At 36.4% G+C, this 16084-nt stretch overlaps 1 long non-coding RNA gene across 1 annotated transcript in view; it reads left to right on the top strand.

The window, feature by feature from the left end:
- The window catches only part of LOC145672919 (uncharacterized), a 569575-nt gene extending 556652 nt beyond the window's left edge, over positions 1-12923 (top strand). Inside the window, exon 3 of the long non-coding RNA XR_014128701.1 lies at positions 12905-12923. This is a non-coding gene — a long non-coding RNA (uncharacterized LOC145672919). The remainder of the gene's footprint in view (positions 1-12904) is intronic.
- Positions 12924-16084: the final 3161 nt, after the last annotated feature.

Below are 16084 nucleotides of genomic sequence, written 5' to 3'. Positions count from 1 at the left end.
TTGGTAGTGAGGTTTTTATTGAAATATTTGTTTGTCGGATCTCTTAAGGAAAGCGTATATATAATGTGTTTCGCCTCTCCTTGGACTCCCATGACAGAAGTTTATATATATGTAAAGAAAAAGAATATATGACTTGTGTGAGTGTGATGTTTAGTTAGTCTGCTATGTTCTGGCAGGAGCCGACAGATGCTCACACGATTTTGGGATTAACAGATTGGGAATGGTAGTCTTTTTTTTTATTTTTTATGTGTTCGACGGAAGCCATTTACTATCTTGTAGGTTTCCGTAGCCCTGTCTAATGTCTCCCCGTGTACGTTACTTGTAATCCTTCGACTGTAACAAGTTGTGACAGGGCTAGGCACCTCCCTGACGGGCGACGGTCCAACCAAGCCAATTTGTCGTTAACGTTTCGTTTCGTATGGATTTGATCTTCCAACAGAAATACCGCGTTGTGGGTGTTCATGGAGATATATACATATAAGGCGTTAATGTGTGAGTGTGAAATGTGGTGACGGGAATATCTTCCGCTTAAAGTTCTCTGTAAATATGATTCATGTACTGAGGTCAGACCTCAACCTCAGTTTTTGTATGTGAGGTTCAAATCCCAGAATTCTTTTCAGTCTTGTGAAAATTGGTCTACCATCACCAATGTTCCTCTACTTGCCAGACTTACTCTTCACTACCACCAGAAGTGCCTTTTTCTTCGCACGGCTTGAAATGGAAATGAAATATTCCAGTGTAACGTCCCACGTTTATGTCCTTTAGGCTAAGGGAGACGATGATTAATTCAAGTGAATAATGATGGAAGACAGTGGCGGATCTAGAAGTTAAAAATTGAAGGGGGGGCAGCCAGTACTCAGACTATGATACGCATATATAGAATAAACTTCCAAAAATATATAAATAATAGCTGAAAATAGCAATATAGCAAATTATTTTGTCACTGAAAAAAGTGGGGACCTAAGACCCCCGGCCCTGGCCTAGATCCGCCAGAGATGGAAGAATTCGTGGGACGAGAAAGTGGGAGGAAACGACAGAACCCCGAGAAAACCCACAAACTTATTTACCGCGAGATCGAACCAGAGACCTCACACACCAGACGTAACCGCTCTACCAGTGTGTCGCCCCAGCTCTGTTTAACATTATGCAATCCCCTATATATTGTGTTTCTGAAAATTAACTTTATTTATTTTATGCAGATAGAATTCAATAAAATATAAGTTACCTAGAAAAAAATCATGCTGGTCTACTCTCTAACGTTTAATGGGTCCCACCTTTACCTAAAGTTGGGCTGGAACACCTTGCATTTGCAGGATAGCATGCTTGACTAGTCCTCCCCTGGGTCTTGTGGAGCTTACATTATTCTCCGAATACTTAATATATTAATGATACATTGTAAACTAAAATCATATCTCTTTCCTGAATCTAGTTGAGCTCTTTTTTCCTTCAAGTTTTGAGGGGTAAGATTGTACAGTATTTGGCTATTGTCTATTGTTTCCCCTCAATCTTAGAAATGTTATCTATTTTCTGCCCAATACGTTATGAAAAGGATTTAGGATTTAGATTTCTGGGCTTTCGGCATCTATGACCATGTTAGCCCGTCACTGGGATTAGGATTAAGAATTAGATTTCTGGGCTTTCAGCATTTATGGCCATGTTAGCCCGTCACTAGGATTAGGATTAGGAATTAGATTTCTGGGCTTTTCGGCATCTATGGCCATATTAGCCCGTCACTAGGATTAGGATTAGGAATTAGATTTCTGGGCTTTCAGCATCTATGGCCATGTTAGCCCGTCACTAGGATTAGGATTAGGAATTAGATTTCTGGGCTTTCGACATCTATGGCCATGTTAGCCCGTCACTAGGATTAGGATTAGGAATTAGATTTCTGGGCTTTCGGCATCTATGGCCATGTTAGCCCGTCACTAGGATTAGGATTAGGAATTAGATTTCTGGGCTTTCGGCATCTATGGCCATGTTAGCCCGTCACTAGGATTAGGATTAGGAATTAGATTTCTGGGCTTTTCGGCATCTATGGCCATGTTAGCCCGTCACTAGGATTAGGATTAGGAATTAGATTTCTGGGCTTTCGTCATCTATGGCCATGTTAGCCCGTCACTAGGATTAGGATTAAGAATTAGATTTCTGGGCTTTCAGCATCTATGGCCATGTTAGCCCGTCACTAGGATTAGAATTAGGAATTAGATTTCTGGGCTTTCGTCATCTATGGCCATGTTAGCTCGTCACTAGGATTAGGATTAAGAATTAGATTTCTGGGCTTTCAGCATCTATGGCCATGTTAGCCCGTCACTAGTATTAGGATTAGGAATTAGATTTCTGGGCTTTCGTCATCTATGGCCATGTTAGCCCGTCACTAGGATTAGGATTAAGAATTAGATTTCTGGGCTTTCAGCATCTATGGCCATATTAGCCCGTCACTAGGATTAGGATTAGGAATTAGATTTCTGGGCTTTCGTCATCTATGGCCATGTTAGCCCGTCACTAGGATTAGGATTAAGAATTAGATTTCTGGGCTTTCAGCATCTATGGCCATGTTAGCCCGTCACTAGGATTAGGATTAGGAATTAGATTTCTGGGCTTTCGTCATCTATGGCCATGTTAGCCCGTCACTAGGATTAGGATTAGGAATTAGATTTCTGGGCTTTCGTCATCTATGGCCATGTTAGCTCGTCACTAGGATTAGGATTAGGAATTAGATTTCTGGGCTTTTCGGCATCTATGGCCATATTAGCCCGTCACTAGGATTAGGATTAGGAATTAGATTTCTGGGCTTTCAGCATCTATGGCCATGTTAGCCCGTCACTAGGATTAGGATTAGGAATTAGATTTCTGGGCTTTCGACATCTATGGCCATGTTAGCCCGTCACTAGGATTAGGATTAGGAATTAGATTTCTGGGCTTTCGGCATCTATGGCCATGTTAGCCCGTCACTAGGATTAGGATTAGGAATTAGATTTCTGGGCTTTCGGCATCTATGGCCATGTTAGCCCGTCACTAGGATTAGGATTAGGAATTAGATTTCTGGGCTTTTCGGCATCTATGGCCATGTTAGCCCGTCACTAGGATTAGGATTAGGAATTAGATTTCTGGGCTTTCGTCATCTATGGCCATGTTAGCCCGTCACTAGGATTAGGATTAAGAATTAGATTTCTGGGCTTTCAGCATCTATGGCCATGTTAGCCCGTCACTAGGATTAGAATTAGGAATTAGATTTCTGGGCTTTCGTCATCTATGGCCATGTTAGCTCGTCACTAGGATTAGGATTAAGAATTAGATTTCTGGGCTTTCAGCATCTATGGCCATGTTAGCCCGTCACTAGTATTAGGATTAGGAATTAGATTTTTGGGCTTTCGTCATCTATGGCCATGTTAGCCCATCACTAAGATTAGGATTAGGAATTAGATTTCTGGGCTTTTCGGCATCTATGGCCATATTAGCCCGTTAAGTTTGAAGGATGACGTCCCTCGGCCATCACACGATTCGGGGAAAGAGAAGGAAGAAAGGATTAGGAAAGGAAAGAAACGGCCTGAGACCTATATGTTAGGTACCACCCCAATATTTGTCTGGTGTGAATGAGGAAAACGCAGGAAAGTCTTATTCAGGTCTAATGGTTGGCCAGAAAAAGCTTTTTACACTTTTTCAATCGAGTATTCCCACCGGAATCGAACCTGGGATCACACTATGAAAAGTTAGAGGCAATAGTAGTACTAGTTAGTTATAAATGACGTATTATTTCGGTATTTTTAGTTCATAATATAGTTACTGCTTGTACGAAAATACTTAAAGAATATTCAAAGTGCATTTTCTTATTTAAAGGTGTCCGAAGTGCGACAGTTTGTATTATTTTAAGAGAAAGGTGTGCTCGTGGGTCATTTCTTCTTCTTCTTCTTCTAATCTTTCTACCTGGTTATATGACACCTGAGATGTGAGCTTATCGTCAGTTTATTTTCCTTCTTTTCTCTCTCTCTCTCTCTCTCTTGCAGACGTTATGACATTCTGGTCCCTCATTCCCCGTAATCTTTATCCTTTCGTCGAGTTTTCTTCGCCGTCTTTCAGTGTCTTCGCCTTAACATTTTACATCAGTTCCCGTGACATTCAAAAGTAATCATAAACTTTGGTTTCGATGCGCCGATTACTACATCTTACATAGCTTTTGACCCAGATCCAAACTAACCTTAAAATATTATATATATAAATATATATATATATATATATATATATATATATATATATATATATATATATATATATATATATATATATATATATATATATATATATATATATATATATATCTGAAATGAGGTCTTTACCTCGTTCCAGGGTTTGATACAAAAGGCTTCTTTAACGGTCCCCCCGTTCATTGACGTCATTTTTCTGGTTTTTGCCCTTTTCATAAGGAGACTTGTCTCGTGTTCTGTCGTTTCGCTATGAAGAAGTTCTTTACCGCTTTTATAGGGCCATTCTTTTGCCATTCGCTACTCTATATTAGCCGCAAAAAAGTCTTCATTATCTTTTGACTCATGGTAGATATAGGTGAGACCAAAATCCTCTAGGGATTTCATTTTTTTCTTTTCTTGTGTGATAGCCTGCCCGTATTTTGCGATGCTTATCTTCGATAAGAGTTTTATGTAGCGAATTGGTAATCTTTAGGTATTCATTTAGACCTTTATAATGGGTCCTTGGGTATATATGGTGCCTATATAATAAAAATACCACCAGGACAGAATACTATCTATATAATATAAATAGTTTTTCCTCATATGTTCGTCCTGTGTGACAGTATCTTCTGTTGTATGTTATGCATTCGTGGATTTGTTTGTTCTGTTATTCTATAATTGAAGGTTGAAGTAAATATATTTTGCATTTTCTGTTAGATGCAACTAGACGTACAAAAATGCCGACTTTGTAGAATTGATTTATATTCATTAAAAGTTGCGTTGCTTAAGAAACTAAAATTTTGACTTTTATGTTTTTCTATGATTTATTTAAACTTAAGTACGAAATGGAATTATTTTATGATTATGTCCTTTAGGGTAAAGGAGATGGATTATTAATGAAAATTGTGGATTATGAAATAATTGGCGGAGTATTGATGGTGGAATGATAACTGGGAAAACTCCTGGAAAACCTACGAATACAATGTTGTCTACCACAAACATATAGTCTGAGACGGACTCAGGGACCTGGGGCATCAGAAATGAGAGCTCATCATGTCCTACGAATTTTACTTTCCTCTTTTAAATTCTGTAACTGAGGAATGCGACTTTACAATACACAGTACTAGGTTCGATCACAGGGAGGTATGCTGGTATGATTAACTTTCAAAGTGGCATTGTGGGTGCACAGCGGCGTAACGGTACTGTGTTTACTTTATTTTTGATGTTCTCTCGTTCGGTACGAGGTCATGTGACAATTCTGCCGTGACGGTATGGTTAGCGTATATGCATTCGGCATGGAGACCCTGCCGGTATCAGCTAATATGATTCGGATCCCAGGTTGAGATTATGTCCACTTTTCATGTAGCCTCCGTGTTGAACTGAACGCTAAGCTCCAAATCAATCAACTAACCAGGTCTTGTGAGTTTGTGATGGACAACACCGTGTTTCATGGGTTTTCTCGGAGGTTTTCCCATTTTATGTTGCATTCTCATTCCACCATTCTTTTATAACTTTCATTAATCAGTCGTCTTCTTCTGTCTATAAGGCAAAAAGATGGAACGTGAAATTAAATATTCCATTTTGTTAAAGTGGTATTACGTTGTTAGCTTGCGCTCATTATGCAACCCAACTTACTCTGTTTATAGTTGGGTTGCATAACTTTTCATTTTGTGTTGCTAGGCTATTTTGCATCTTTTCTATTTTGATGTCTTCAGTTCCTTAGTTTTTTTTTTAAACTTCTAGGAAAAGAAAGACCAAAGAGTTAAGAGGCCTCATCCCGGCGAAATTAAAATACCACTAATTTTACAGTAATTAGGTGATATCTTCAAATAAATAAAAGATAATTGAAATATGGAACAAGAGCGCCCTAGACAATATTATTTTGCGTGAGATACCGTTATCACAAGTCACCTAGTGGCTTTATGTTTTCAGCTGTTTAGAAACGCGAAAATAAATGCCGATTTTCAAAATGGCTCGAAATCGAAAGCAGATAAGTGGGTCGTGATAACGATATCTCATGTAAAATGATATTGTCTAGGGCGCACTTGTTCCACATTTCGATTATTGAAGATATCACATAATTACTGTAAAATTAGCGGTATTTTAATTTCGCCGGGTTGAGGCCTCTTAAGGATTAGAGAATTAGATTTCTGGGCTTTCGGCACCTATGACTATGTATGAGAGATGACGTTCCTCTTTGATCACACTATCCGAGGAAAGGGAAGGCAGGAAACAGCCTGGAACCTATATGTTAGGTACTATTCCAGCATTTGACTGGTGTGAATGAGGGAAACCTCACTTAGGGTGCTAGGCCTGAAGAAGCTTTTACATTTTTCGATCGAGTGGCTTCAACAGAAATCGAACCTGGAACCGCTCGCACAGGTAAGAAAAATAGTGCCACATACAAATTGATATAAAAGCACGAACTCTACAATTTTTTAAGGGACAGTATTTTCTTGTATTGACCTCAACTTTAGATACGAGTAATGGCATGCATAGAAGACATCGAACGCCAGTCTGAGAAGGGGGCACGGTGGCCCAGTGGTACAGTGCTTGTCTCTGGTGCGTGGGGTCCCTAGTTCGATGGGCCCGGCCAAGTAAATTTGTGGTGGACAACATCGTGTTTGTGGATTTTCCTTCCACTTTCTCATTCCACCAGTTCTCTCATCGTCATTCGCTTACTTTAATCTCATCGTTTCCCTTAGTCTGAAGGGCATGTTCGTGGAACGTTAAACTGAAATATTTTATTTATTTATTTGTTTATTTATTTATTTTACCAGTATGAAAAGTCAGAACTATCAGCTATAAGGGCAAGTGTGTTAAGCACATCTCTCATGTACCGCAACAGGTTCGGGCTCACTTTTCTCGGTATCGGTATATGCTTTGGTATTTGTTTACAGCTCTCGTGCTCATACGTGATCGCGCTTAACCATCGGAATCGCGAGTGTGAAAAAATCGGCTAAAGGGATCTGAGATGGCACTGCCTTCTCGAATAAATAAATAAATAAATAAATAAATAAATAAATAAATAAATAAATAAATAAATAAATAAATAAATAAATAAATAAATAAATAAAGCGATTGAACTGGTAATGAATCAACCTCTGGATCTCATAACCTAATTATGAGACAGATATGTAATGTTATAGCGTTAGTGTTACGATGGTAATAAATCAAAGTTAAAATTTACAGGTGGTTTCTTTTGATTTTATTTTATAAGTAGAAAAAAGTGAAGAAAAACGTAGCTAATACCCAGTTTGTCTGAATAATAGAACGTCATTTAGTATATAATCCCTTTTTCTTTTTTTTTAAAAAAAAAAATGAAGAGTAAGTTGGTGGAAGAGATGTAATTTCACATTCAGACCATAAAAATCGATCATTAAATATCTCCAAAAGACTTTTCTAACACTTTTTTCTTTTCTTCTTCTTCTTGAGTACAGGAGGAGGGGTGGGGTAACAACGACTTAAAGACATGCTCTAACAGCGAACACTTTTCTTTTTTTTTAATGCTGAAGGACAAAAAGCAAAAGAGGATAACAGTTTCTTTTTTCAACCCATCTTACTCCCCGTACTCTTATCCCGCCCCATTTGAACTAAAGGAAGACAGACCTTCACATCTCGTACATGGAAATATCGAACGTCTTAGTACTAGTATTGGTGGTATTGGTTGTATTGCTAGTAGCAGTAGTGGGAGTAGTTCTGGCAGTATATTCGGAAGATATGTTAGAGAACTACAGGAGATTTTCGTGGTTTAAAAAAAAAAAAGTAGGTGGGTTTTGTGGAAACTAGAGAGAATGCTGGATCGCAAGAAAAGTGGAGTGGGTTTGTAAGGTTTTGGGGGAAGGGGGAGATGTGTTGGAACACAAAAGAACCACTCCCCACCCTGTTTCTTCTCTGCACCCAGCCTGCTTGTTCTCGTGTGTTTCCAGTAGACTCTCTCTCTCTCTCTCTCTCTTTTGCCTGGCATAGGTAATCGATCATGTGTAAACATATCTGACGTTCATAGCCTGTGGCAGACTGAAAGGGCTTCGCTCTGCCCCGCTCCACCCACTCCAGATGAGGATTACCCGTTTCTTTTTCGAAAGAATGGCACGTGCCTCTCGCGTCGGCCAACATCTTGCAATGTTTGAGAAATTATTTCCGAAATTGAGCAACTTCTCAAATCGAATTATACATTACCTTACTTGGGAATTTTGTTCTTGCATTTGTATAAAAAGTGTTCTTGGGCCTGGGTTTGATTCCCGGCGGTCACACAGAACATTCAGCGTTGTGATGCACTTAAAGGGTTACTTGCACTAAAAGGTAACAAACTTTATTTATTATTATTATTATTATTATTATTATTATTATTATTATTATTATTATTATTATTATTATTATTATTATTATTATAGTTGTTGTTTTTGAAGTTCCAAATTCCAAGTTTATGCACCGAGACTGAGGAAGACGGTGAATATGTTAATATATGTAATGGTGGAATGAAGAAAGTGGGAGAAAACTGGAGAACCCGAAGAAAATTTACCCACACTGCGTTTGGGTAGGGGCGGACCAAGGCAAAATTTTCACCCGCACAAAGTAACATTTTGGAGCCCCCTAATCCTAATCTACATTTTACGTATGGTACTTGTACCGATTATGGCTCGGGTCCCTAATATGGCCCACAGACAATATCTCTGCAGATCTACGTTGGTACTACTAGATGACAATATAAACTATGTCCTCGTGACAAGCATAAACATATTTGCGCGGCTCAGAGGACATAGTTTATATTGTCATCTAGTAGCACCATCGTTAATATGTAGAGATATGGTGGGTGGGCCATATTAGAGACCCGGGCCATAATCGGTACAAGTACCATATTATTACAGTAATTGTAATATTTGAACCCCATTTTTCAAAAAAGAAAAAATAATACTCAAATACATAATATATATGTATATTTAGTACTTAAAAATATACATATAGTATAAGTCACACGGTGTTTTTATTATTATTATTTATGTACCGATATGTATAAACAAAAACAATATCAAAACAGCATTTATTGAGTACTACTGATGATGACATTATTACTGCTATATTGGCAATTGTTTTGTTATATCAATAACATCAAAAGTCATCCGAGTATGTAACAATTTGTTCTAATAACGTGAAATACCAACAAACACATTTCATATGTTGATCGTGTTTTAAACACGGCAATATAAACACTCATTTTTTATGTAGGTCCTAGTAATTGAAGTCCATAGCATTCATAAAAGTATCTCATGAATGTGTACAAGAACTTACAAGACTAAAGCTAAATAACAGGTTTTTATCAAGTATTAGAAATCCTCTAAGTTTTGTAAGTTTGATAAGTAAGTAAACGATATAAAAATCAATTTAGGGAACTTTATGAGAAAGAGTCCATAAACCTTTGTTTTCATAAAAATACAGTATCTTAAAATCTAGAATAATTTACACAAACTGTTTTCCTAATTTTGCAACCTTTGGCCTCAGGCGTGATAATTAATAGCATAACAAAACTTAAGAGAAAAAATAAATAAAAAATTAAATTCCACTATTACTGAAAATTAGCAACAAATTAAACAATTTTAAATGCATTTGTTTTCAGCACCTTACAACAATTCCCACCTCCACTCTTTCTTTACTTGCCATGTTTCCATTTGTTGATACAACCCCCCCTAATATTAACTCTCTTTTTCCATATATAAACGGACTTCAACAACAACACTAAAAACAGAAAATAATTCACTGTTATTATCTGTAAAAACTTTGAAGTGTTTGCCTTAAGCTAGATGTATTAATACCTAATATAATATCAGTTTGAATGGTAATTTTATGAGGGATTAATTTGTTAGCTTGGCACGGACTTAAAAAAAAAGCAGATAATAGTAAATTTTCTGCTTTTAAGAGCTTTATTATTATTTTTTCTGCTTTTAGCGCTATTATTTTCTGCATTTAAGAGCTTTATTATTATTATTTTCTGGTTTTAGTACTTTTATTATTTTCTACTTTTAGCACTTTTGTCGAAATCAGGTAGATACTGTTAGAAACGGTTAGCAATACTTGTCTCAAAGTAATATATATCAATGTATGTTGGTTATTCAGAGATAATAGTAAATTACTTTTTACTTTTAAGAGTCTTATTATTATTATTTTATGGTTTCAGCACTTCTATTATTTTCTACTTTTAAGAGTTTTATTATTATTATTTTGGGCTTTTTATCACTTTCATTATTGTCTACTTTAAGAGTTTTATTACTATGATTTTCTGCTTTTAGCACTTGTTGAAATCAGTAGATATTATTTACTAAAGATTAGCAACTTTTGTCTCAAAGTAAAATATTTATCGATGTATGTTCGTTATTCGGAGATAATAGTAAATTATTTTCTGTTTTTAAGAGCTTTTTTATTGTTATTTTCTGGTTTTCAGCACTTTTATTATTTTCGGCTTTTAAGAGCTTTATTATTATTATTATTATTATTATTATTATTATTATTATTATTATTATTATTATTATTATTATTATTATTATTATTATTATTATTATTATTATTATTATTATTATTATTATTATTATTTTCTGCTTTTTAACACTTATTATTTCCTGCTTTTAACGTTTTTGTTGAAGTGAGTAGATACTATTTTTTTTTTTAAAAAAAAACATCTTTTATCTCAAAGTAGTATATTTTTATCGATATATGTTCGTTATTCAGTTACGCACATCTATATACGATTATTTACCTCCACGTTGCACACTTTATCTTCATGCTTCTATTTGGTTGTTTGCGTTACCTCGAAATATTTCCCTTCTAATAAATTGATTACTCTAAATAAGTTGATTAAGAACAAAGGACTGGTGTTAATTTTCGTAATATTATATGAAGAGCTCTTGTTCTGATTTTTGGAGGGTAAGGTGGGGAGCTGTAGTATATGTATGGTGTTGTAATGCTTTGAGAATACTTGATCGTCGCTGTGTTTGTGTTTCAGATAGGGCCTAATCAAGAGGTGTTTTAGTCTCATTACAAAATATCTCATACCCTCAATGAGAAAGGCAAATAAAGTTTTCCCATCACTCACTCGTACTTCGTGTGCTATTTGTAATCTTCGTAACGGGTAGCATTTGTATTCATGGTTCGTTTCACTACTCTCTCTCTTTTAGCTGGCTTTCAGTTTGAAACAATAGCGCGGAATGAAGTAGGCAAGTGCAAAAGGGTGACTGAGAATGTTTCTCTTCTCTTATAACCGTGCTCCCTCAAGAGAATTGTACACTAGGTCTCTCTCCTCGTACACTCCTCTTCGTTGTTCCTTCTTGAGCTACCCACCCGGACCTTCCGTGTTATTTACCTCCAAATACATTTATATGCTAGGTACCAGGTGAGCCGATTTGTTTTCTAAGGTGTCAGCGCCACAAAAGGTTTTGGGATTCCACTCGGAGTTGAAATGAGGCTTTCGTGCGGGGGAGGAGGGGGGAGAATGTGCGAGTGTAGTTGAACGAGAGACATGAGAACTAGTACTCCCCCCCCTTCCAACACCACTACGACCACCACAGCTGATCCTTCCTGTAATAGACAAACATATGAAGTATTCTTGTCTCACGTTACATTAGCATTCCAGATCCCTCACCTTTTCATCATTGTGTAGCTTAAAACCCAGAATCAAACGGTTAGTGTCGAGTTTCTGTTACTGTAACCATTTATACTTCTTCATACAATGCAATTAAAAAAATAATTAAAAAAAGTAATTTACAGATTTGCGAGATATGAACAAAAATATACAATGCCTTTCCAACGTAATAATAATGCTGGAAAAGGCAGGGAAGTTGTTTCCCCAACGTTATTCAACAGTTACAAATACAATTCGAAATCCTAGATTGAAAACACTACTGAACATTATGTATTATTATTATTATTATTATTATTATTATTATTATTATTATTATTATTATTATTATTATTATTATTATTATTATTATTATTATTAGCCTATTATTATTAAACTTTTACGTTCCACTGTGAGCTTTGTGAGCTAAAAGAGATCAATGCTTAATGAAACAGTGGCGGATCTACCCCGGGGAAGTTTCTGAGTAACAAAATAATTTAAGGATTGCATATACTTTTTTTTTTTAATTCATAGTAAACTCATGATATACCTATTATAATCTGGGTTCTGGCTGACACCTCCAGTTTTTATCTTCTAGATCTGCCATTGTGATGAAAGTCAATGCTTATGGTAGAATCAGAATGTGGGAGGAAACGAAAGAATCCGAAAAAAAACACGATTATGTTCAGCACAAACTCGCCTGGGTAAGCGTCAAACCAGTAATCCTTCCAGAGATGAGCCACTGTAACCCTATTTTTATTAGACAGTATTAGCTAACGGTATTAGCCTATTTATAGAGATGGTATCGAGCCGAGACAAGGCAAGACTGCACATAGTCTGGGTCTCGTCTCGATTACCAGATGCCTGTCTCTACCTTAGCTTCCGTCTCAAGGGTCACGTATCGGTCTCGTATCGAAAGTCTCGAAATATGGTAAGTTGTGTAAAATAAATAAATCAGTCCTTGGTTATTGGTTATTTAACCATTGCTTTAATTCAAGTATTCGAAGAATTTAATTGCGAATATGGCGTTATTCGAGTATTTTATATAATTGCTTGTGAATAGTTAAATTTGAAATAAGCTAATTTTTAATTAATATTAAACTTTCTTTCATTGCAGGTACGGACAAGTTATTTCTGGGTTCGCTCAATGATCATGAAATGTCCTCAGGTAAATTCAACTATTATATATATATATATATATATATATATATATATATATATATATATATATATATATATATATATATATATATATATATTAACAAGATTAGGAATTTTTGGCAGAATTTTCATAGTAAACCAGATGAGAATGCTCCAAGAGCATTGCCAGAACGGACTTAAAATAACTTCTATAAGCTTTATATCAATTGTTCTACAGTATGTACTTTATTATTATAAGGGGGGCGCGGTGGCTTAGTGGTAGAGCGTTCGCCTCCGGTGTTTGAGGTCCCTGGTTCGATCCCAGCTCGTGCCGTGTGGACCTTGTGGTGGACAAACACCGTGCTCGTGATTTTTCTCGAGGTTCTCCCGTTTCCTCACACTTTCTTCATTCTACCATTCCATTCATTTCTCATCATCACCGTCTCCTTTAGCCTAATCGGCATAATCGTGTGAGGTAAAACTTAAAGATTTCATTTCATTTTTTATTATTATACTCATTAAACAATTCTTGTAATATATCTATCCATTTATAATTTCCTTGGGTGCTACATTTTTCCACATGTTTTGTTTAATAATTCTGTTAAAACGTTTTACGGTATGTTGTTTTACGAGGACACATGCTCAAAATGGAGGGCTTAAAATTAAAAAATCCGTAAAATATCATCTGTTTATAATTTAATGGTTCCCGAGATATGGCTCCTTAAATCTACCGAAATCGGAACTTTTTTGGCCAATATTTGGGGAACGGTGGGCGGGTACCAGTTACTGTTTGGTACCAAAATGTTCACCATCCTCTTAGGTATTGATCAACACCAATATGATCCTTCTATGACTTAGGGTTCCGGAGATATGGCTCCTAAAATCTCCCGAAATAGGAACTTTTTTGGAGGTTCCAATATCTCGGGAACGGTAAGAGTGACGCGAAAAACTCATCACTTTCTCAGATAGTTTTTGAAAATGAAATGAAATGAAATCTTTGAGTTTTACGTCCCACGGTTATGCCGGTTAGGCTAAAGGAGATGGTGATTATGAGAAATGAGTGAAATGATGGAATGAAGAAAGTGGGAGGAAATGGGAGAACCCCGAGAAAACCCACGAGCACGGTGTTTGTCCACCACAAAGTTCACTTGGCGGGAACCTGGGATCGAACCAGGGACCCCAAGCACCGGAGGTTAACGCTCTACCACTGAGCCACCGCGCCCCCTCAGATAGTTTTTGATGTTCTATGCAATGGAGGGCTGAAAATTTAAAAATATTCGCAAATAACAGACCGCCAGACACACAGACATAGAGAATTCAGTAACGAACTTAAAAGGGAGAGAAAGGGTTCTAAAAATAAGGTTCAAAAGACCATAGAACATGCTATTTCTTCAATTATTATTATTTTCTATTTGAAAATAAGTTAATTGAAACTGCGTGCATTTCTATAATCTTTCGAGAGATAGATAGATAGATAGATAGATAGATAGATAGAGAGAGAGAGAGAGAGAGAGAGAAAGTATATACGCCTGTGTTAGCTGTCACAACAGAAAGGAAGAAGAAATAAAGGTTTTATACTTAACAAAGTTGAGCACTTTAGTTGTTAAGCATAGGCATGTTTCTTTTTTCTTTTCTTTTCTTTTTCTTTTTTTCTTTTTTTTTTTTTTAGATGAATCGTAGGTGCTAAAACTTCCTCATATACGTAGGTACTGCACATCTACAGAGAACAATGGAGCAGATTCCATGTTAAATCCGAGAAAAAAAAAAAAACTTTATAAATCTGGCAAGGTCGAGAACATCCGAATTTTTCTGAAGAATTATCTCAAAAACTTTTATCTCCCAGAAAAAAAGTTTAAGAGAAAGCACAAGCTGCATGATCTTGTCGAAATTCTGAAACTGGAACACGACACACACAACTTACGAACCCCAGAGAGCAATGAACGGAAAATTTGGAAGGATTAGGGCTGTGGTTTCTTTGTGGACAACAATGTTACTCAGGGCATTCAAAAGAATTTTCTACATGGTACAGATGAACTGATTTGCAATACCATATTCGTTACTAATGGACTCTCAAACCCTATGATGCAAATGTGCCAAACGTGTTAAATGCTGTAGCTATAGAAACATATGTTCCTGTGGCTTAACTACAGAAACCATGCCTGATCTGTATCCATTAAGACAGTTTTACAAACTTAGCTTTGCATTCTCCAATTCATACATCTTACACAGCAGGGACTTCATTTAGTCATTTCCGAGCGTAACAGCAAAATGCTTAAAACATTTCTATCGAGTTGTGTTTGTGGTTTCACCTATAATAGTATAACTCTTACATCGGAGTTCGACACTTTGCGTCTAATTCCTTGTACCGTTTCCTGGCTCGCTACAGCTTCCTGTTGTAATGCTCTTATTGGCACTGGCATTTATGAATTTTTCGAGAAATTATCTGAAGGTTGGATGATTTGCCTTATTGAGTGGACACAAAAATCAATATTAAATTCTGGTAAAGTTTGTCATGAAAATCAAAACTGGTTGCTTAAAAACAAGTCATAATATAGGTTAAGCTCGTACGTGACTAAGTGGCTCGTACGTGGCATACGCACCTTTGGCGTTGAAGACTCCGATTCGATTCCCAGCGGGAAGTCATGTGGCTCGGTTTCCACGTTAATCAGTAGGTCCATGTCTCATATAGTCTTAGTGTTGAACGAGACGTTAAATTCAAAATTAACTCATAATATAGGTTGCAGGATTCTTTTTCCTGAAGATTTTAGGATGTGTCAGTGAAGAAGAGCAGAGGAAACATGAAAAGTGGCACATTATGGGGAAAATGGTCCGAAAAGGGGGAAAAGGAATAAAGGATCCAAATATTACGAAAAAAAAAGCCCTGGAAAATTGTTTCTATTCCCATTCAGAGTAAACATTTGGTATAATGTGTAATTTATGAGAACCGTTTTCTGCCCTAAAAGAAAAAGATGTGCACCTAAAAATCCTAACTCTATTTATTGGTTTCAATTCTGCTTGCAGAATTATCTTCTTTGTGTGGAAAAAAAAAGAGGTATTTTCGAATAGCTATCATGTTAATTCATTGAGCTATCCGTTATTACTGTAATTGGTCAAATCCAGGAACCATTATAGTACAAAATCATAGATCTAATTGGAA

Source organism: Thermobia domestica, chromosome 16 (genome assembly GCF_964235325.1).
Source record: "Thermobia domestica chromosome 16, izTheDome1.hap1.1, whole genome shotgun sequence".
Classification (NCBI taxonomy): domain Eukaryota; kingdom Metazoa; phylum Arthropoda; class Insecta; order Zygentoma; family Lepismatidae; genus Thermobia; species Thermobia domestica.
This window is presented reverse-complemented; position numbering and strand designations above follow the sequence as displayed.